Genomic DNA, 21,722 nt, shown 5'->3' with positions numbered 1-21,722 from the left:
AAATAGCAGAGCATAGCAAACCTTTGGGTCTCACTGTCTGCAGGCTTGGAACACCATGCCCTTCTCCACTTCAGTGCCCACTCAGTTCTACTGCTATTCTTGTCTGCTTCGTTTTATATTAGTAGTATGGGGTTTAAACTAAAAATAACTTATTTTAAATTCCATGAATGTAAAACAGTATTTATTTTGAGAACTAATTTAAACTAAATTACACATTTGTATTTTTTTCTTGCATCTGCTAGGATTCTGTTTAGCTCTAGGGGACAAAAATCTGACTTACAGTGGACCTAATGAATAGGAATATGTTGTTCTTATATAGCAAGATGTGCAGAGGTGGGCAGTACAGGGCCGATATAATTGCTTAGGGTGCCTTAGAGTTTTGCACTCACTGATGCTCCCAACTTTCCAGTAGTCCTGCCCTTCCTAAGCACAATGAAGACTGTATTTTCTTGCCCTTTTGCAGGAAGGCATGGTCATGTGACTAGTTCTGACCAATGCATTAAGAGCAGAAGTTTTGTGTCATTTTCAAACTAAGATAGTGAAGAGCCTCTTCATGACCTTCTTCATCTCTCTTCCCTCCCTGACTTAGAAGCTCTGCACTGTAATTGCACATACGAGAAAGCAAGAGACTAGATCCTTGAGTCACTGTTTAAAAGGCAGTTGCCCTGCAGAAGGACTGAGACTACAACTGACTTTGCTTGAGTGAGAAATAAGCCTTCGTTTATTAAGCCACTGAGATGTCAGGGTGTTAATTTGTTTCTCTCCTCAGCCTAGACCCTGACCGATACATAATATTGGCTTCGGTCATCATGCTTGCAGATAGCTACCTCCCTTTTACGCATGGCCATCACATTCTGGGCAGAAAGGTAGGCGGGAAGTGGAGGAAAGAGCCAAAGGAAATCCTACCTCAGCATGTTTTTTTCAAATTGCTCTCCAAAAGGCAAACTCCGTAACTTGTACATAAATGCCACTGGCCAAAATTCTTGGCTATTACAGTTGCCTGGGAGTGTTGGAAGGTAAATACTCCACCATGATTAATAAAGTCCTTTGGATTTGACCTAAGTGTCTTGTGTCTTCTCTTGCATATTTGAAAACACGTCAGCTAGGTCGTTAGCTGACAACTAGGATACAATTTCTGACCCCTCACAGTTCTTGAGTGTCATCTCTAGGGAATGTTGCCTAATTTTACTTCCTACAGCACCCTAATTATAAACCTGGCTTTAAGATTTTGCTAAAATATACTCTCTGTGAAGTTTCCCTTGTATCAATGAGTCAGTCTTTTTTTCCTATATTGCTTCAGATATGTTTTATACATATCTTTAAGAACCTCTCATGGACTATTTATAAATGTTTTCCTTGCCAGATTGTGATTTTCTTGCTAAATATAGTGTCCTTTTCACTGAATATCCTATATACTGTCTGGTATGTAGTAAACAGTAGATGACTCTCTCTTAAAAAATAAATTTATTGTTATTATACTCTTTCCAAAATGTGAACTAAAGTGCACACATACACACACAGAGAATATCTGGTCTTCTATTAGTCTATCATCACCAATCTCTTTTTCCTACATGAACTCACACTTTAATCTGTTTCTTCAAAACTGTAATGCATTATTAATTCCATCTCCTTAAGTTGCCTGTAATTATAATTGTCTTTCTAAAAAAGAAAATGCAACAGCTGCACCTACTCTGAAAATGGATCCTTGGAGAATATAATTAAGTTATTTCAATTTGGAAACTGAATATTACCAAAAGCTATGGGATGTATAACCTTAAGGCAGACCTTTCCACCAGGTTTTTAATAGTATGTCATTTGCAGAAACCCAGATAACTAGAAAATTGGAATGTAATTTTTTTGCCTACTCCAATCAAAGGCTTAATAAATGGGATTATGTATCATATAATTGTATACTCTGTAGTCAGAACATTTGGTAGGCCATAGAGCTAGAGAGGCTAAGGCTATGTGTTTAATAATTGATGATACTCCTTGTAGCTTTATTTACTTTGTTTTATAGCCACGGAGTGTCTTTATAATCCACGAATAATATCGCTTGTGTTTCTTAAGCCACAAACTTAATCTGAAAAGAGACCAGTGTAAATTTCTAATTTCTCCAGAAAACTCTATTCCAAGGGCATAAATGATTTTGTACAGATTATTCCTTCATATATGAAAATAGAACTATTATATAATTGGCAATTACTTTAGGAGAATGAAAATAGCATTTAGTGTTATGTTTAAACAGTTCAATTATGTCAAAATAGTGTTCTCAAACATTTACTGCCTCTTATTTCTTGTAAATTTATGGCTGAAGTGATCGGTGTATGGCTAAGTGAATGCCGTAGTAGCAAGAATTGTCTCTAAGCAAAATTCAGTCTAAATGAAGTTTTATTTGATGAACATACCATTTAAATGTTAATAATACTTGGGAAATAGTGATGAGATTGTCAATAAAAAGTGCAGCCTGGCATTAAAAACATTTTTTCATAATCATCTAGAATAATCACTATTGATTTCATGCATCCATTATTGCCAATAATCAATTGCCTACCTCTGTATAAGTCTTTCCAAAGAAAGGATCTTACAACCTATAAGCAATCACTTATCTTTTTGGGGGGAAAGCATTAATCATTTTAAATCACTATTTACCTTGAGCCAAATGTTCTCCCTTTATAATTTGTAACTATTAACCTAGTTTTTCTATGCAAATAAGCTAAGCATACTACCTCCTGCCTTATCAATATTTTAAACATCTGAAATGATCTCATAAAACCATGCTAGATATTAAATATTTCATGCTGAAGATTACCATGGAATAGCTTCAATACACAAATATAATCAATAGTACCAGACCTACCAGAGGCTTGCATAATTCACTTCTCATCAACAGAGGAACAAAGTATTAAATATTTGAAAGAGCTTGACTGAAGATAAGGTAGTTATACAATTATGAAACAAAGTTTCTTTTGATTAAATCTCCAAAGTCATAAGAAGAACTGAGAAATGTAAAACCCAGAAAGAGTAAATCCTATGGCTAAGCTTAACCAACACTTCAGTGGTAGAGCTAGCACATGTTGTATATAAAAATGCTTCTTATTCTTAAAAATATTTTAGATAGTCTTTTTTAATATAACATTTAAAAATAAAAGCTGAGCACATTTTATCTCATATCCTCAGTTACAAAGGTATGTATAGTGGATTCCAAATGAAAGAACAATAATAGAGTTATAAACTGTGGTTATAATAATGTGGCCAATGTTTTTTGTTTGTTTTATATGGGAAGGTCTGGGGAGACAATTTCCAATTATAATGTCACCACAAGCACAAAGATGTCAAAATTTTAATCACCTAATAATTAATCATTTATTTATCGAGATATGGTTTGAAAAAGCTGTTGTAGTATTCTTAAAATGGCAAAGTTATAAAGATGAAGATAGTTGCCAGATATTAGAGAGGGGCCAGGAAGAGATGTGGAAAGGGCTATAAAAGAGTAGGAGGATAGACTCTTTTGATGGAACCGTTCTGTGTGTTCACTGTAGCAGTGGGCACATGAGTTTACACATGTGATAAAATTACATAGAACTAAATGCAAAAAAAGAATACACACACAAGTGAAATGGGAATAAATTAGATGGATTCTATCAAAATGAATTTTCTGGTTGTGATTCTGTACTATATAGTTACACAGGAAGTTAAGGAAATTGAGTGAAAGCCATAAGCAATTTCTATGTAATTTCTTACAACTAAATATGAATCTGCAATTATCTAAAAATTAAGAGTAAAACATTAAAAAACCTTCAGAAAGTGGACTAAATGCAAAAAAGAATAAAAATAAGCCCATAAACAACAACAACAACAAAAAACCCTGTTATAGTAGAAGTATTATGACCTCAAAACATATACAAAAAGCTGCAAGAGGCACTTCCAAATGATGAAGACTAACATTCAAGGCTTCAAATAAGAGAAAGGATATCAAAATATTATGGGTTTTTAGAGAAGAGGATTATTTCATGTGAGAGATGGTGTGAAAATGAAACATGAGTTGATTTGTACAGCATGTTTAAAGAAAATATGTAGATTGCTTCGATGTTAGTCAAATGTACTCATAGTGGCGATTAAAATCTGAGAAGTAGAAATGTATCCAGGTTACATAGGCTTCTGCATGTCAACCTAAGGAATTTGAAATTACTCCTGAAGGCAACAGTGAGTCAAGGATTTTGGTTAAGATGAACAAAACATGAATTGCTCTAACACTAATGAGAAGAAGGGAATAATAGAGTCGGGCTAGTTAGAAAATGCCTCCAATACACAACAAAGACGGGAAATGATGGGGCACCTGGGTGGCTCAGTCGTTAAGCGTCTGCCTTCAGCTCAGGTCATGATCCCAAGGTCCTGGGATCGAGCCCCATATCGGGCTCCCTGCTCAGCGGGAAGCCTGCTTCTCCCTCTCCCCCTCCCCATGCTTGTGTTCCCTCTCTCGCTGTGTCTCTCTCTGTCAAATAAATAAATAAAATCTTTAAAAAAAAAAAAAAAAGACTGGAAACAAGGAAAGGCTGGTGTGACGTCACCAGAAGCACAAAGAAAGGGAGTGATATGGAAGAAATGACAAAGAATACATCAACTGCCTGATGACTTAGGTACTAGGAGTGGATCATAACACAAGTCAGAAATACTTGAGGCTGAAGTTGCGGCGGCTGAGGTCGAAGAGGTTGCTGCCTGTGTTCTCCTTTAGGATTTTGATGGACTCCTGTCTCACATTTAGGTCTTTCAACCATTTTGAGTCTATTTTTGTGTCATTTAAGAGTTATAGTATTTTTGACATAGAAGAGACCAGTGAGGATGCTTGTCCCCAGCACAAGATCATGGGTTTGGTTTCTGGGATGCCTAATTGGAGTTTCTAGAGTGAAATGTAGAAGCAAAATCTGGAGCAAGAGTAAAGGGAGGAGTGTGAAGCTAGGAAAGACATTTCTTCACTCATCAAAAATAACTTTTTAGTCACATGGGTATAGTGTGAGCAGGAGAAGACGATCCTGGCCATGTCAGGGCTGAAACAATAAACTGCATTCAGTGCAGAAGCAGAACACTATTTACTCAGGGGTGCCACTTCACATAGACTATGATGTGACAGGAGTCTCCTGGTGTTGTACGTTATATCACCTGCACAGCTCTACTTGGTGGTTCTTGGGATTAGAGGATATACTCTTTTGCCCCCAGTGCTACACAGATCCCTTTAAGACAAACTGGAGATCAAACAGAAAGATTAAGTATTTTCATATGGTACCAATTCTCATAAACATCCACTGCCTGGTACACAGCTTCTGTTGTATAAATAAATTCAATAAGTTAAACATGAAATATGTACATTGTCCTAAAATATTCTTACATAAAAAAATTATAAGTTAACCGTATGAAAATCCAGCCTACCTTCCCTTAAAATACAGGAACATAAAACATAAAATATCATAACTTCTTAAATTTTTATCCTTATCTTTAGTCACTTTGCTTTTGTATAAATTTGATGGGTTTAATAGCTTCATTTATGGTTAATTTTTGGATGCCTATGTTGGCACTTTTAGGATTATTTGAGAGAGAGTGAGTGCAAGGGCATGCACACAGGAGAGCAGAGGGGAGGGGCAGAGGGGGACGGAGAGAATCTAAAGCAGGCTCCCCACTGAGTGCGGGGCTCCATCTCAGGATCCTGAGATCATGACCCAAGTGGAAATCAAGAGTCCAAGCTTAACCGACTGAGCCACCCAGGCACCCCTATGTTGGCTTTTAATGAAGGTGGAAATATTTACTATAAAGTCCACATTTTATTTTCTTTTATTTCTTTTTGGGGAAAACTAGTTTGGAAATACCATGAGTTAGCTAAAAGCAGTGCATCATTTTCTTATTCTATTCAAAATGTAAGGGCTGGACAGAATCCTCCTACGAATCCCATCTACATGTAAATGTAGAGAGAAGTGCTTACAGAATACTTTCAGAATTGGACCACTGTATTCAGGACACCAAGCCAGGGCTCCTGGAGCAAAGAACATAAGGGAGGTGAGAGTACTAGCTCATTTGTATCTGTTACTCTCTGCAGCTCCCAAGATTATTGAAGCAAAGCCTGTGAGAACGTTTGTTTCAAAGGCACTTTATATTTTAGCTTGATGGAAATCCTGCTTTGGGCAAGGATTATTACAATTTTTTAGCAACCTTGATGCAGGGGGAAAAAGTATATTTGAATGTAATTTTTTGTCATTTATCTCTTTCCCAAATATTTATTATCCTTAATTATCCTAAATCATCCTTCAAATTCAAATATTAAGCAGATGATTGAGAGGGTAAAAATAATTTAGAATTTCTCAGAATAAATACCATTACTCAATACATACTAGGTAAAAAAAAGTAGTTTGTTAAATATATTCTTAATAAATTCTAAGATTAGCAAACTTAAAATTATTTTATTAATATAAAACCTACATTTATATTTCTACCACAGATAATCTTAGTCCCCAAATGTGCTTGCTGACAATAGTTAGATAATGGCCAGAACAATTTTCCCTAATATCAAACTTTGATTTTTCTTCCATTCAGCTTAGTTCCATGTTTTTATTCTGAAGTAGAGAGAATATTATATATAGGCTGCCAAAATTTAAACTCTTACAAAGACTGCACTTGAGATAACATAGTAAGTTTAAAGGAATTGATGCATTAGCTAGAGAAAAATGAAGATTCTTTGAGTGTTAGAACTGGAACTCTAATCTTTTGTACAAAATTAGATGAAGGCAAATCATATGGATATGACATAGCTAGGGAGTGGCACACTAGAAGGACATACTTCAAATATTTGTTGAAGTAAAATTATTGAAGAGCTTTCCCATTTATTATTAATTTTTGGAGTTCTCTGAGGAGTCACTGAAACCACTGCTTCAGTTCTCTGTTATAATATTTCCTAACTGCTTGAAAACTTGCAACAGACACTCTGGTTTAAGAGCACTATTATAATGAAACTTGGATTAGTTTTCTTCCAAATAATATAGATAAGGTCTTAAAAGTATTTTAAATTTATAAGAAACTGCCTTGGTATTTTTAAATGATTTCCTTTCTCTACATTCTACCAATTCCAGGTCCAGATGCTCTTCTCCCGGGCCTGCACAGCATCTTCTGCCTCATTTGGGAGGAACTGTCTCTTCTCTTTCCTATGGGCAAGAGCAAGGTCTTATTTGGTTGTCTTTTTTTTTTTTTTTTTTTTCTCAACATGGTCTCCAGCACATAGAGCAGATGATGTGTGCCAAATGGACTTCAGCACTTCTTAAATAAAACACTTTGTCAAACAACTCAACTATACAAAGGAAAGAGTCTAAACTAAAATCCTATGACAGAATGCATAATTAAATCATACCACAACTGCCTTCCTTACTGGAATAAGGTCAAAGAAAAGTTCTGAAGCTTTTTATTATTTGGAAATTACATTAAAATAAACTACACCTGGAATGGATATGGCCATTCAAAACTCTGCCTATCATAATTGTTTCAATTCACAAATATTTATTATGCACCTGCCATGCACTAAGCACTACACTAGGCAATACACATATGAATGAATAATTTTATCCTTTAGGAACTCACTATTTAGTGTAAGAAAGACAAAAAGGTCCCTAATGCAATGTGATGAGTACCACAATACAGGTATACATGAAATATAATGTAAACCCATATAAAGAAGTTATTAATTCATTAGGCACAATAAGAATTTCTACTACTATGAATATTTTCATTATAAAAAGGAACTGGCCAGGAAAAGAATTGCATGTTTCTTGTCAAGTTTACAGAAGAGCCATTTCCCTAGGTATAGTTTCTAGCCAGACAAACTAAATTTGACTGATGTCAAAGATGTAAATATTCATCTTTCCATTCCAATTGAGATTCAACAAAACAAAAACCCATGATCATATTTTCACCTTCTAAAAACCATTTCTTTCCATCTATATCATTATTTCTGTTATTTTTCAAGCAATAGGAAGAGAAAATGAGTAAAATCTAATTTTCTACCTTCCAGTTGTCTGTGGTTAGAATCAGGAAATTCAAATTTCATTTCTCCCACAATGATCTCATTTAATGGAAGTAGGAAACATAAGTAACTCCACCATATATTTTTTATATTGTTGCTATGTGTCCTCTGAATCCTTAAATAAGATTCGCACTACATGAAACAGCTTAGCAAACAAATTACTGAAAATCACTGTTAATTTATTAATTTCCCAAGAATGTTATAATAAAGTTCCACAAATTAGGTGTCTTATTTTATTTATTTGAGATGGGGGGAGAGGGAGCACAAGCAGGGGGAGGGGCAGAGGGAGAAGCAGATTCCCATCTGAGCAGTGAGCCCAATGTGAGGCTTGATCCCAGGCCCCTGGGATCATGACCTGAGCAGAAGGCAGATGCTTAACCGACTAGGCCACCCAAGTGCCCCACGTTAGGCATCTTTAAACACCAGAATTTTATTATCTCACTGTTCTAGACATGAGAAGTTAGAAATCAAGTGTCAACTATGCTCTGTCTTAAGGCCCTAGTGAAGTATTCTTTCTTGCCTCTTTCTAGCTTTTGGATGGTTGCTGGCAATCCTTGTTGTTTTTGGCTTGTAGATGCATCATTTCAATCTCTGCCTCATCTTCACATGCCCTTCTTTCCTGTGTCTCTATATATCCAATTTTGCTCTTCTTAGGACAACAGTCAATGGATTAGGGCCTAGCTAGTCTAATCTGACCTTATCTTGATTTGAATCCATCAACAAAGACTCTATTTCCAAATAAGGTCACATTCCCAGGTACAAGTGGTTAGGACCCAAACATATTCTTGAAGGGGACACAATTCTACCCACTAAATATGGGAACATATAAATGATAGTTTGGCATAATGGAAACGCCATAGTCAGGAATTTAAGAGAACTGGTCAAAAGGCTACCACCCTTCAACACCCAGCTCAGGTTGTGTGATTTCTGTAGAATTTTCTCTGACAAACACAATCTAAATGTCTCTCTTTTCTGAAGTCTTAAATAATTCTACCCTATACCTTGTTATTTGGAACTTCTAATACCATTTCTCCAAGCAAATAATACAAAATACAAAACTAGATTGCTTACACTTATTTTTCCTTTTTCTTTTTATGGTATTGTAAACTTCTAGAATAATGTATCACATGTAATAGCTACTTAATAGATACTGATTTTAACTAGAAATTTTCCATTATATTTTATTTAGGATGATGAATTTGTATACAATTTCATAACAGAAGACAAAAGAATAATGTCTTAAAACCACAACAATATGTATGCAGAAAATTAAATGTGAGGCAAAAATGTAGTGGTATAATTAATTATAAGTACAAGGTAATGCACTTCAGAAAAAAATAATGAAAAAGGTTATCCCAGGATGCTTCTTTTTCAGTTATGTTTTAGTATATATTTTTTTATCATATCAGGCCAATATGGTTCTATCATCAAGAAGATCATGAAACATATCAGGTAATAACAAAAATTATTTGGAAGACAAGATCAAGTGGACTATTTTATGTAACTCTTAAACCAAGGCATGTCTCCACCTTTAGAACTGGTTAAGAAACTTTAAGTTCTGTAAGACATATGGAGAAGGGAATAGACTATAAGCTCCATGAGAGCAAAAGTAATGAATATGTTGTTAAGCAGTATAAATCTATTCCCCAGCACAATGTCTGATACGTCTGTTGAATGAATGAAAAGTACATTTTCTTTTTAGCATGTAATATGTACCAAGGATTCTGCTAAACTAATTTTCGCAGGCAAGTGATAGTCTGTATAACATGTGTCTAAGTGTTTAAGAACACTCAAACTTCAGTCAAGACGATTTGTGAAAAACCCTATGAGGCAGGGATTAAATATGAACATTAGGAAGCAAAACCTTAGTCTACAGTTTATAACTTGTCCAGTTTACAGAGATAGAGACTCCAAAGGACTAGAAGTCACCTGAATGGAACAGCCCACCAGCACATGGACCTGATCATTCTTATCCCTGTGACAAGTATTGCACTCTGGAAATAATCAAATTTGGCTGTTGTAGCCTAGAAATGTTAACACTAATAACTGCCTTTTCCTATTCTAATTCTGTGCTGATCAAACAAGCTTCTAATTAGACTATAACTTAGCCATAAACCTCTACTAACAGGGAGATAATGTCATTATGGTAACATAAGTTTTATGACACATAAAGTAATCAAGTATCATTCATTTATTCATACATCTGCTAAGTATGGAACATATCATATGCTCTGTGCATATCCCTAAGATTATTAAATTAAACAAACATGTTATCTGCCCTCATGGAGTTTATAATATACAAGGAATATAGACATTGAACAAGTAATTGAAACCTGATGAGTGTTGAAAAATGTAGACAGTAATGTGAAATTGTAGCTCAAAGATTTTACCTACTTTACATACTCATAATCAGGGAAGACATAACAGAAGTAGTTTTTAATCTGTGATTAGAAGAGGGAATAGGTGTTAGGTGAAAATGAAGAGGGATGAGTAGAACATTTCAGGAAGATGGAATGTATATGCAAAGGTCCTAATTATGTCACATATTATGAAACTGAAGGGATGCCATTATGCTGAAGCATGAGAAGCAAGGGTGGCAGTAAAAATGAGAATGTGGTAAATGTCTAAATTAGTAGTCTATCTTAAGTGAGTTTGGTTAATGTTACCCTGCTCTAACAAAATAGATTCAGTTTTGCTATGATTGTAAAAATCCATTTTCTCATTCTAAAGAGATTCTTGGTAGCTAACCAGCACTCGAGTGATTTCTAATAATACCACATTCTGTCATGTTCTTTAACCAATCCCTACTGAAATAAAGAATAATTTCAAAAAAATGAAATTCATGAAGTTTTGGAATTTATAGTGGCTGGTAAATTAGATTTGTGGAAGAAAGAAGTGTTTAAAAAGAAAAATTCCATTAAAATAGATATAATGACAAAGGCAAATTAAATCCAAAAAACATTGGGGCCCCGCATCAGGCTCCCTGCTTGGCGGGGGGCCTGCTTCTCCCTCTCCGCTCCCCCTGCTTGTGTTCCCTCTCTCGCTGTATCTCTCTCTGTCAAATAAATAAACATCTAAAAAAAAAAAAAAAACACATTGGGGAGAGTATGTGCTATGGTGAGCGCCATGAATTGTGTAAGACTGTTGAATCACAGACCAGTAACTCCGAAACAAATAATACATTATATGTTAAAAAAAAAAAAAAAAAAAAAGATGGCAGGAAGGGAAAAATGAAGGGGGGGAAATTGGAGGGGGAGACGAATCATGAGAGACTATGGACTCTGAGAAACAAACTGAGGGTTTTAGAGGGGAGGGGGGTGGGGGGATGGGTTAGCCTGGTGATGGGTATTAAAGAGGGCACGTACTGAATGGAGCACTGGGTGTTATATGCAAACAATGAATCATGGAACACTACATCAAAAACTAATGATGTAATGTATGGTGATTAACATAACATAATAAAATTTAAAAAAATAAATAAATCCAAAAAACATTATTGGAAGCATGTATGTTTGTGTATTTCTAATTCATTACACTAAGAACATACATCATGCATATTTATAATTTATCTAGGACTTCAGCAAGGCATGTTTACTAAATATACTGGTTTTATTTATGCTCATTAAGAATACTAGCATCTGAAAAAGACTTTGAAAAAATTATTTTTAAGTATGACATTGTCTAGTCTTCCCTTAAGTGATATTCTAGTCTACTTTAGCAAATTGAAAGTATGACTTGAATTTTTTTGATAACTAAATTTCCAGTTGAATTAATATCCTTATTTTCATGAACTCTAATTTAATTGAAAATATTGAGGTGTTTTGGTTTTTGTTTTGCAACAGGTTTGCCACTAGAACACAGGTGTCATGAAATCCACCACTAAACCTAAACCAAAATGGGAAAGGAAAAGACTCATATCAACATCTGCATTATTGGACACATAGACTTGGGCAAGTCTACCACTACTGGTCATCTGAGCTACAAACATGCTGGGATCGACAAAAGAACTATTAAAAAATTTGAGGAGGCTGCTGAGATGGGAAGGAACTTCTTCTAGGATGTCTGGGTCTTGGGTAAACTGAAAGCTGAACATGAATATGGTATCACCACTGATATCTCCCTAAGAAAATTCAAGATCAGCAAGTATTATGTGACTATCATTGATGCACCAGGGAAAAGACTTTATCAAAAACATGATTACAGGTACATCTCAGGCTGACTGTGCTGTCCTGATTGTCACTGCTGGTGTCGGTGAATTTGAAGCAGGTATCTCCAAGAATGGGCAGACTTGTGAGCATGGCCTTCCAGCTTACACACTGGGTATAAAACAACTAATTGTTAGTGTTAACAAAATGGATTCCACTGAGCCACACTACAGCCAGAGGAGATATGAGGAAATCATTAAGGAAGTCAGCACCTACATTAAGAAAAGTGGCTATAGCCTGGACACAGTAGCATTTGTGCCAATTTCTGGCTGGACTGGTAACAACTGCCAGAGCCAGGGTTAACATGGCTTGGTTCAAGGGATGGAAAGCCACCCGAAAGATGGCATTCTGAAAATCTGGATTGCATTCTGCCAGCAACTTGGCCAACTGACCAGCCCTTGTGTCTGCCCCTCCAGGACGTCTATAAAATTTGTGGTATGGTACTGTCCCTGAGGGCCAACTGGAGACTGGTGTTCTTAAACCTGGCATGATGGTCACCTTTGCTCCAGTCAATGTTACAAGTGAAGTAAAGTCTGTTGAAATGCACCATGAAGTTTTGAGTGAAGCTCTTCCGAGGAATAATGTGGGCTTCACTGTCAAAGATGTATTTGGTGGTAATGTGGCTGGTGATGGCAAAAATGACCCACCAGTGGAAGCAGCTGGATTCATGGCTCAAGTGATTATCCTGAACCATCCAGCCCAAATCAGTGCTGTATAGGTACCTGTGCTGGATTGTCACACAGCTCACATTGCTCCCAAGTTTGCTGAGGTGAAGAAGAAGACTGATCATCGTTCTAGAAAAAAATTGGAAGATGGCCCCAAGTTCTTGAAATCTGGTGATGCTGCTATTGTTGATATGGTTCCTAGAAATCCTAAGTGTATTGAGAATTTCTCTGACTACCCTCCTCTTGTCTATTTTGCTGTTTGTAGCATGAGACAGACCATTGCTGTGGGTGTCATCAAAGCAATGGACAAGAAGGCAGCTGGAGCTAGCAAGGTCACCAAGTCTGCCCCAAAAGCTCAGAAGGCTAAGTGAATATTATCACCAACACCTGCCCCCCAATTGGCCATTTAAGTTTAATAGTAAAAGACTGGTTAATGACAATAATGCATCATAAAACCTTCAAAAGGAAAGAAGAAAGTTTTGTGGACCATTTGTGTGTGTGTGTGTGTGGCAGTTTTAAGTTATTAGTTTTTAAAATCAGTGTTCTAATGTAAACAATTAATCAAAAATCTGTCACAGAATTCTGACAGCCATTAAAATAAAATTTTAATGAGAAAAATAGAAAATACTACACATCACATAAGAGAAAAAATAAAAACCATATGATGATTTCAATAGATGCAGAAACAGCATTTGACAAAGTACAATGTCCATTCATGATAAAAACCCTCAACAAAGTAGTTTTAGAGGGAACATACCTCAACATAATAAAGCCCATATATGAAAAACACACCACAAACATCATACTCAATGGGGACAAACTAAGAGCTTTTCTGCTAAGGTCAGGAAGAAGACAAGGATGTCCACTGCCACCACTTTTATCCAACACAGTACTGGAAGTCCTAGCCACAGCAATCAGACAAGAAGAAGAAATAAAAGACATCCAAATTGGTAAGGAAGAAGTAAAACTTTCTCTATTTGCAGATGACATGTTACTATATATTGAGAATCCTAAAGACTCCACCAAGAAACGACTAGAACTGATAAATGAATTCAGTAAAATCTCAGGATACAAAATCAATGTACAGAAATCTGTTGCATTTCTGTATACTAATAATTAAGCAGCACAAAGTGAAATTAAGAAAACAATCCCACTGGCAATTGCACCAAAATAATAAAATATCTAGGAATAAACTTAGCCAAAGAGGTAGAAGACCTGACTCTGAAAACTATAAAACACTGATGAGAGAAATTGAAGATGACTCAAAGAAATGGAAAGACATTCTATGCTCACAGATCGGAGGAACAAATATTGTTAAAATGTCTATACTACCCAAAGCAATCTACATAATGTAATCCCTATCAAAATACCAAAAGTATTTTTCACAGAAAAATGACAAATAATCCTAAAATTTGTATGGAACCACAAAAAAACCCAAATAGCCAAAGCAATCTTGAAAAACAAAAACAAAATTGGAGGCATCACAATTTTAGACACCAAGTTATATTACAAAGCTGTAGTAATCAAAACAATATGGTACTGGCACAAAAACAGACACACAGATCAATGTGACAGAATAGAAAACCCAGAAATAAACACATTAATTATAAGATCAATTAATCTTTGACAAAAGAGGAAAGAATATGCAATGGGAAAAAGACAATCTCTTCAATAAATGGTGCTGGGAAAACTGGACAGCTGCATGCAAAAGACTGATAATGGACCACTTTCTTCCATACACAAAAATTAACTAGAAATGGACTAAGGACCTAAATGTGACATGAAACCATAAAAGTCCTACAAGAGAGTACAGGCAGTAATTTCTCTGATATAGGCCATACCAATATCTTTCTAGGTATATCTCTTGAGGCAAAGGAAACAAAAGCAAAAATAAACTATTGAGACTACATCAAAATAAAAAGTTTCTACACAGCAAAGGAAACAATCAACAAAACTAAAAGACAACCTACTGAATGGGAGAAGATATTTGCAAATTAAATATCCAATAAAGGGTTAGTATCCAAAATATATAAAGAATGTACATAACTCAACACCTCCAAAAAACAAATAATCTAATCTAAAAATGGGCAGAAGACATGAACAGACATTTCTCCAAGGAAAACACCCAGATCGTCAACAGACAAATGAAAAGATGCTCAACAGCACTCATCATCAGGGGAATACAAATCAAAACCACAATGAGAGATCATCTCACACCTGTCAGAATGGCTAAAATCAAAAATGCAAGACACAAGTGTTCACAAGGATGTGGAGAAAAAGGAACCGTTGGCCACTGTTGGTAGGAATGCAAACTGAGGCAGCCGCAGTGGAAGACAGTATGGAAGTTCCTCAAAAAGTTAATAATAGAACTACTTTCTGATCCAGTAATTGTACTACTGGGTATTTACCCCCCAACATTAAAAATAAATAAATAAAAAAAACACTAATTCAGAGGGATACATGCATCCCTATATTTACTGCAGCATTATTTACAATAGCTGAGATATAGAAGCAGCCCAACTGTCCATAGATATATGAATGGATAAAGAAGATGAATGGAGAAAGAGATATATATGTATATATGGAATATTATTCAGCCATAAAAAAGAACAAAATCTTGCCATTTGCAACAATATGGGTGGCACTAGAGAGTAGAATGCTAAGCAAAATAAGTCAGTCAGAGAAAGTCTAACACCCATATGATTTCACTCGTAACCAAAACAAACAAATGAGACAAAACAGAGAGAGACAAGCCAAGAAACAGACTCTTAACTAAAGAGAACAAACTGATGGTTACAAGAGGGGAGGTAGGTGAGGGGATCAGTGAAATAGGTCATGGGGATTAAAGAGTACATTTATCATGATGAGTACTGAATAATGTATAGAATTGTTGAATCACTATACTGTACACCTGAAACTAATACAACACTATATGGTAACTATACTGAAATTAAAATTTTAAAAACTTTAAAAAATAATAATTGAAAATATTGCTTAAAATAATAAAACAAAGTAAGTTATAAAAATCATTTCCCAATCACAGATTCTTTATAATTTAACAGCTAGTACAGTTGAGGTGCTTGTTTTTGTTTTTTTTTCCTCCATCTCTAAAACACCCATGGTTTAAGCTTACTATTTCCAGAGAAACTACATAACACATTCCACACCATGAGGCAAGGTTCAAAGGGAGAAAAATTTTTCTCCTTTTTCTGAAAATTTACCACCTGGTTAGAACACAGACACATTTGTAACTTTCTTTGATATTCCATATATTACACATTGGGATCATGTGTCAGGTGGAGGTAAACTTTTCAACCACCGAAACAAATACTTCAAGGCTGATTTCAACAGAATTCAATTGCTCACAATTTTCCCACAAGACTGGGATCAGGGATTAAATTTCAACCTGGCTGAGCATACATCTTAATATTGAACTTTAAGCATGTCTTTTCCTCGATAACTCCCTGAATCATGAGTCTCTCAGGAAATTTCTTGGTGTCCTATTGTCCTGCTTAACTACTTCCACTCTCCCATCTCAGTATACAATTTTCATTCCATATGACTCTTTCTTCTTCCTCAGCTCTTGTATCGTTTTATTTTTGGTCATTAGTATTACTGGAACAATTTAGTAATTTTTTTTTTCCTTCCTCCCAGCCAATCTTTGTTATGACAAAGGGATTTTTTTTTAATTTTTAATTTTTTTTATTTTTTTTCCACCAGTCTCTAAGCCTAAATAAAGCCAATTGTTTCTCTAGCAAAATTCTAAAGTAAGGTCTTCTTTTTCATTTCCCCAAAAGAATTTTGGACTGAAAAACATAAATTATATACTCCAGGTCATAAAGCTAATGATATATTCAATACTGACATGTTACCTTCTATAAAGCAAGTCAAATACACAATTATCTTGTTGAATCTTTAGATGGACAACTCATGAACCTATTTGGCTTCATGAGAGGTAATGAATGGAAATCAATTTTAAAATACCCATTATTTTCAAATAGAAAACATGCTGAATATTATTAAAATTGTCTGATGTTAAGTGGTTTGGTATAAGTTGGCCCAAATAAATCTCCATGCCTTCCTTTATTAGATCCTTTGTAATTTGACTTTGACTTTCCCAAGGGTCTTTCAACTGCTATCTCTTAAATTGAAAAATCCATATCCTTTTGCAAGATTCATTCTCTGTATTGTTCCATGCTTAAACCGAGAAACAAAACAAAACAAAAAGAAAAAGAAAAGATCTGCCTTTCCTAATCGATAGGACTGTTGACTCTATTTAAAATATGTGGGTTAAGGTAGGAAGTTACGTTGAACAGAAAACGAGTGTTCAGCAAAGATCAGAGTCACTGAAGCAGAGAGAGGCATTGTAGAGAAGTATAACTTATAAGCCAAGTTTTGTACTGCTCGACCAGAAGAAGGGAGTTGAAAACTAGGTTTTAAGATTTAACTTTTATGTTTTTTAAAGTTTCTTTGTAAATAATTCTATATGTAATGGCTAATTATTTTGGTCTCTATGGTATCAAAGCACTTTTGGGATAAAGATTTGCCACTAAGAGTTTTGGGGGGTATAAAACCATTTGCTGTACAAGGAAAATTAATCAAGTTAGACATAAGCTAGTTTCATAAAAATTATGTTAGAGGATGAAGAGAATTACAGAAGGTAACTTTCAAAAGCAATAACTAAATCAAGAATTATATTTTCACCTTATTTAACTAGAATGAATTCATTCAGAAAAATATCTTGTGAAAATGCAGAAATTTGCCATATTTCAAAGTTTATAAAAAAACTTAATCTAAGCTATTTGTGTTTTGGAAATATATGTACCAGCATATGATAACCTATATATATCACTAAAGCCTTATACTCTGTTTCACAGATTTTTATATTCTCAATTAGCATTTGTTTCTTTTTATGCAAGCTCTCAGGAATAAATGGCTTATACTAACTCAGAGATAAAACGTACAGATATTTTCTTTGGGTAAATACCTAGTAGTGGAATTATCAGATCATATGGTATTTCTGTTTTTAATTTTTTGAGGAACTCCAGACTGTTTTCTTTTCTTTTCTTTTCTTTTTAAAAGATTTATTTTTTTTTTGACTGAGAGAGAGAGCACAAGCAGGGGGAACTGGAGAGAGAGAAGCAAGCTCCCTGCTGAGCAGGGAGCCTGATGTGGGGCTGGATCCCAGGACCCTGAGATCATGACCTGAGCCGAAGGCAGACACTTAATTGACTGAGCCACCCAGGCAGCCCCTCCCCCCTTTTTAAAAGATTGATTGATTGATTATTTATTTATTTGACAGGGAAAGAGAGAGAAAAAGCAGGGAGGAACTTCAGACTATTTTCCACAGTGGCTGTACCAATTTACATTCCCACCAACAGGGCACAAGGGTTCCTTTTTCTCCATAACCTCACCAACACTTGTTACTTCTTATCTCTTTAATTCTGGCCATTCTGATGGGTTATAAGGTGGTACCTCATTGTGGTTTTGATAATGTATAGAGGTGCTGAATCCCTATGTTGTACGCCTGAAACTAACATAATATTGTATGTCAACTATACTGAATGAATGAATGAATGAATGATTGAAAACTTATAGATAAGACCAGTGTGCTTAGAAGAGGCTAATTCCATCAGAAGTCACTTCTTTTCCTCTCCGGTCTGTGTTCTACCAATACCTTCAACTTTCTCTACTGTCCTAACATCACATGAACCAGCAATAACGTTGCCTGTCTTTTTATACTTGCATCTAAGTTGCTAAGTAGTGTTATAAAAAATATGCAAGTTCATCAACTGTTGACACTACAAACTTACCTTGTAAAATTCCAACTGGATTCAAAACACTGTCCAGCAATCCTTCAATTTCGCAAGTTATTTGGGGTTTTTTGTTGTTGTTTTGTTTTCACATTCTCTACAGAAGATATTTTAAATAATCCCACTCTCTTCAAATATCCTAACCTATCACCTCCTCTCACTTTCAGCAGATGACCTTGCCTCTTTCATCAGGGAAAAAATAGAAACCAAACACTTCTCTTGAGATAGAAATCTCAATTTCTGATCAGTGCACATATGAAGGTAAACACAGATACATTTGTTGCTTCACACTTTTCTCTTGTCAAAATGGAGTGGTGTTGCCTCCTGGCTAAGACTAAGTCACAGGTTAATAAATTATGAAATAAATAGGACAGCACTAGAATTTACAGTGATATTAAAAAAATAAATAAACAGATAGGGGCACCTCGGTGGCTCAGGTCATGATCCCAGGGTTGTGGGATCGAGCCCCGAGTTGGGCTCCCTGCTCTGTGGGGAGCCTGCTTCTCCCTTTCCCTCTGCCTCCTGATGCCCCTGCTTGTGCTCTGCCAAATAAATAAATAAAATATTTTTTAAAAAGATGATAAGAATAAGCAGGAAGAATATTGGAGCTCAGAGTTTCAGAGTTGTAGTGGCTCTGGGTAAACTCATATGAATTCTTTATTAAAGTAGAGAGGAGGTAAGGAGAGCAAGGGATAATGAAAAGTATATACTAGGACTTCCTCAAGGATAACAGAGACAAGCAAGATAATGCTTGATTTCTATGGATTAAATAAGATTAGGAAATTAGTCTAAATTTCATATACTCAAGTTCTGGTTTACCTCTAGAGATTTGTACAGTTTTACAGTCTTTATAAAAAAATCACAAAATAAAAACAGCATAATCAGACATGACATCTTTTTCCCTTTGAAGTTAAAACATATCTTTAATTAGTGCTTTCCATAATTAAAATATTTTATTTAGTTAAAGGAGTGTCTTAAATTTAAAAACAGAGTAAGCACTCATTTACTTCCATGGATATAGGGATACTTTGAAAATGCAAGTTATTTAATAAAGATGGAACCATGAATTTAAGGTCTGGTTCTTAAAGGTATAAAAACATCACCAAATGATTTTTCTTCAGCACACTAATAATTAGAAGGATAACTTCACATTTGTCATAAAAAACTCTGTATAAATGAAAATTATTTATTTTTATTTTATATATAATTGTTTATAAGTCTAAGACATGGGATACATCTAACAATTAAAGGTTTTACACCTTAAAAAATCAAAGATGAAATACTTTAACTTTAAATGGAACTGGTCTTGTTAGAAACCTTTGAAAATTCTTCTCTTGGGGCGCCTGGGAGGCTCAGTTGGGTAAGCCTCTGCCTTCGGCTCAGGTCATGATCCTGGGGTCCTGGGACTGAGCCCCACGTCCAGCTCCACATGGGGCTCCCTGCCTAGCGGAGAGTCTGCTTCTCCCTCTGCCCCTCCCCCTTCTCCTTTTCTCTCTTTCTCTCTCACTCTCAAGTAAGTAAGTAAGTAAGTAAATAAATAAATAAATAAAATCTTTAAAAAAAAGAAAATGCTTCTCTTAGTAATTATCTCACTTTTGTATTAATTCCTCTTTCATATATTGTAACTCTGTTGTAGCATCTATTGTAACTTTTTTTATGGATGACCAAGACTTACATACATCACCTCTTCCTGCTATACTGCCAAATGGGTCTTCCTTAAGGCAGAAAAAATATATTTAAAGGTACTAAAATGGTAGATTAAACATACTAGGCATTCTCAGCTATTTGGAATAATTTCTAAATCTTTAGAGTAAAATTATATTTAAGCATCAAGTTGATCTAAAATAACAACTTCAAGCTATATTTAAAAATAATTGGGGCGCCTGGGTGGCTCAGTCGTTAAGCATCTGCCTTCAGCTCAGGTCATGATCCCAGGGTCCTGGGATTGAGCCCCACATCAGGCTCTCTGCTCAGCAGGAAGCCTGCTTCCCCCTCTCCACTCCCCCTGCTTGTGTTCCCTCTCTCGCTGTGTCTCTGTCAAATAAATAAATAAAATCTTTAAAAAAATTAAAAGATAAAAAGATTAATATATACTATAATATTTATATGTCAAAGTCTCAGGTTTTTAAAATAGTTTACTGATACACTGTGTGTGTGTGTGTGTTTTAAGAAATCCCTGGTTGTATGCATAATAACAAGAGGTATTTTTTATCAAAAAGTTCACTGGAGCAAGTAGTCGAGGACCTCAATTGTCACTTTGAATCAATATTCAACATACACATTGAGCTTCAGTATTCGTCTCCCTCAAAGGGGAAAACAGGGCAGCCGAATCCTTAAAATCCCTTCTGGCTGTAATATCTTACCATTTTATGAATGTCCTATTTTATTTGCCTAAAGAGAATCAAAGTTGAAGGAACAATAGATAAAGAAAATGCGGTCTATACATACAGACACAGACAACATGGATGAACCTTGAGGACATTCTGCTAAGTGAAATAAACCAGTGACAGAAGGACAAGTTCTTCATAATTCACTTATATGGACGATCTAAAACAGTCAAATTCATAGAAGCAGATTGTAGAACGACATTTGCCAGGGGTTGGGGGAGTGAAAATGGGGGAGTTGCTATTCAACAAGTATAAAGTTTCAGTGATGCGAGGGGGATAAGTTCTAGCATCTGCGGCACAACACGGTGCCTATAGTTAGCAATGCTATATGGTACACTTAAAATTTTGTTAAGAGGGCAGATCTCATGTTAAATGCTCTTACCCCAATAAAAGAAGGTAGTTCAAAATTATAGAATCATAATAGATATGTAATCAAGTTACTTTACTCCTATGGACAAGTAGCAATATATATTAACCATAGCTTCATTGCATGTTTTAGCCTAATAATTGTCAGAAAGGAGTAAAAAGGAACACCTGTTTAATAGGATTAGTATCTGTGATATTTATTTTCACAGAATCAAGATTACAGCCAGTTT

At 35.3% G+C, this 21,722-nt stretch overlaps 1 protein-coding gene across 6 annotated transcripts in view; it reads right to left on the bottom strand.

Annotated features, from left to right (window-relative positions):
* The window catches only part of CSMD3 (CUB and Sushi multiple domains 3), a 1,190,044-nt gene that overhangs the window by 805,307 nt on the left and 363,015 nt on the right, over nt 1-21,722 (bottom strand). The window lies entirely within an intron of this gene.

This window comes from Halichoerus grypus, chromosome 5 (genome assembly GCF_964656455.1).
Source record: "Halichoerus grypus chromosome 5, mHalGry1.hap1.1, whole genome shotgun sequence".
NCBI classification, from domain to species: Eukaryota; Metazoa; Chordata; class Mammalia; order Carnivora; family Phocidae; genus Halichoerus; species Halichoerus grypus.
Note: the sequence above shows the minus strand (reverse complement) of the source record. Positions and strands in the feature narration are given on the sequence as shown.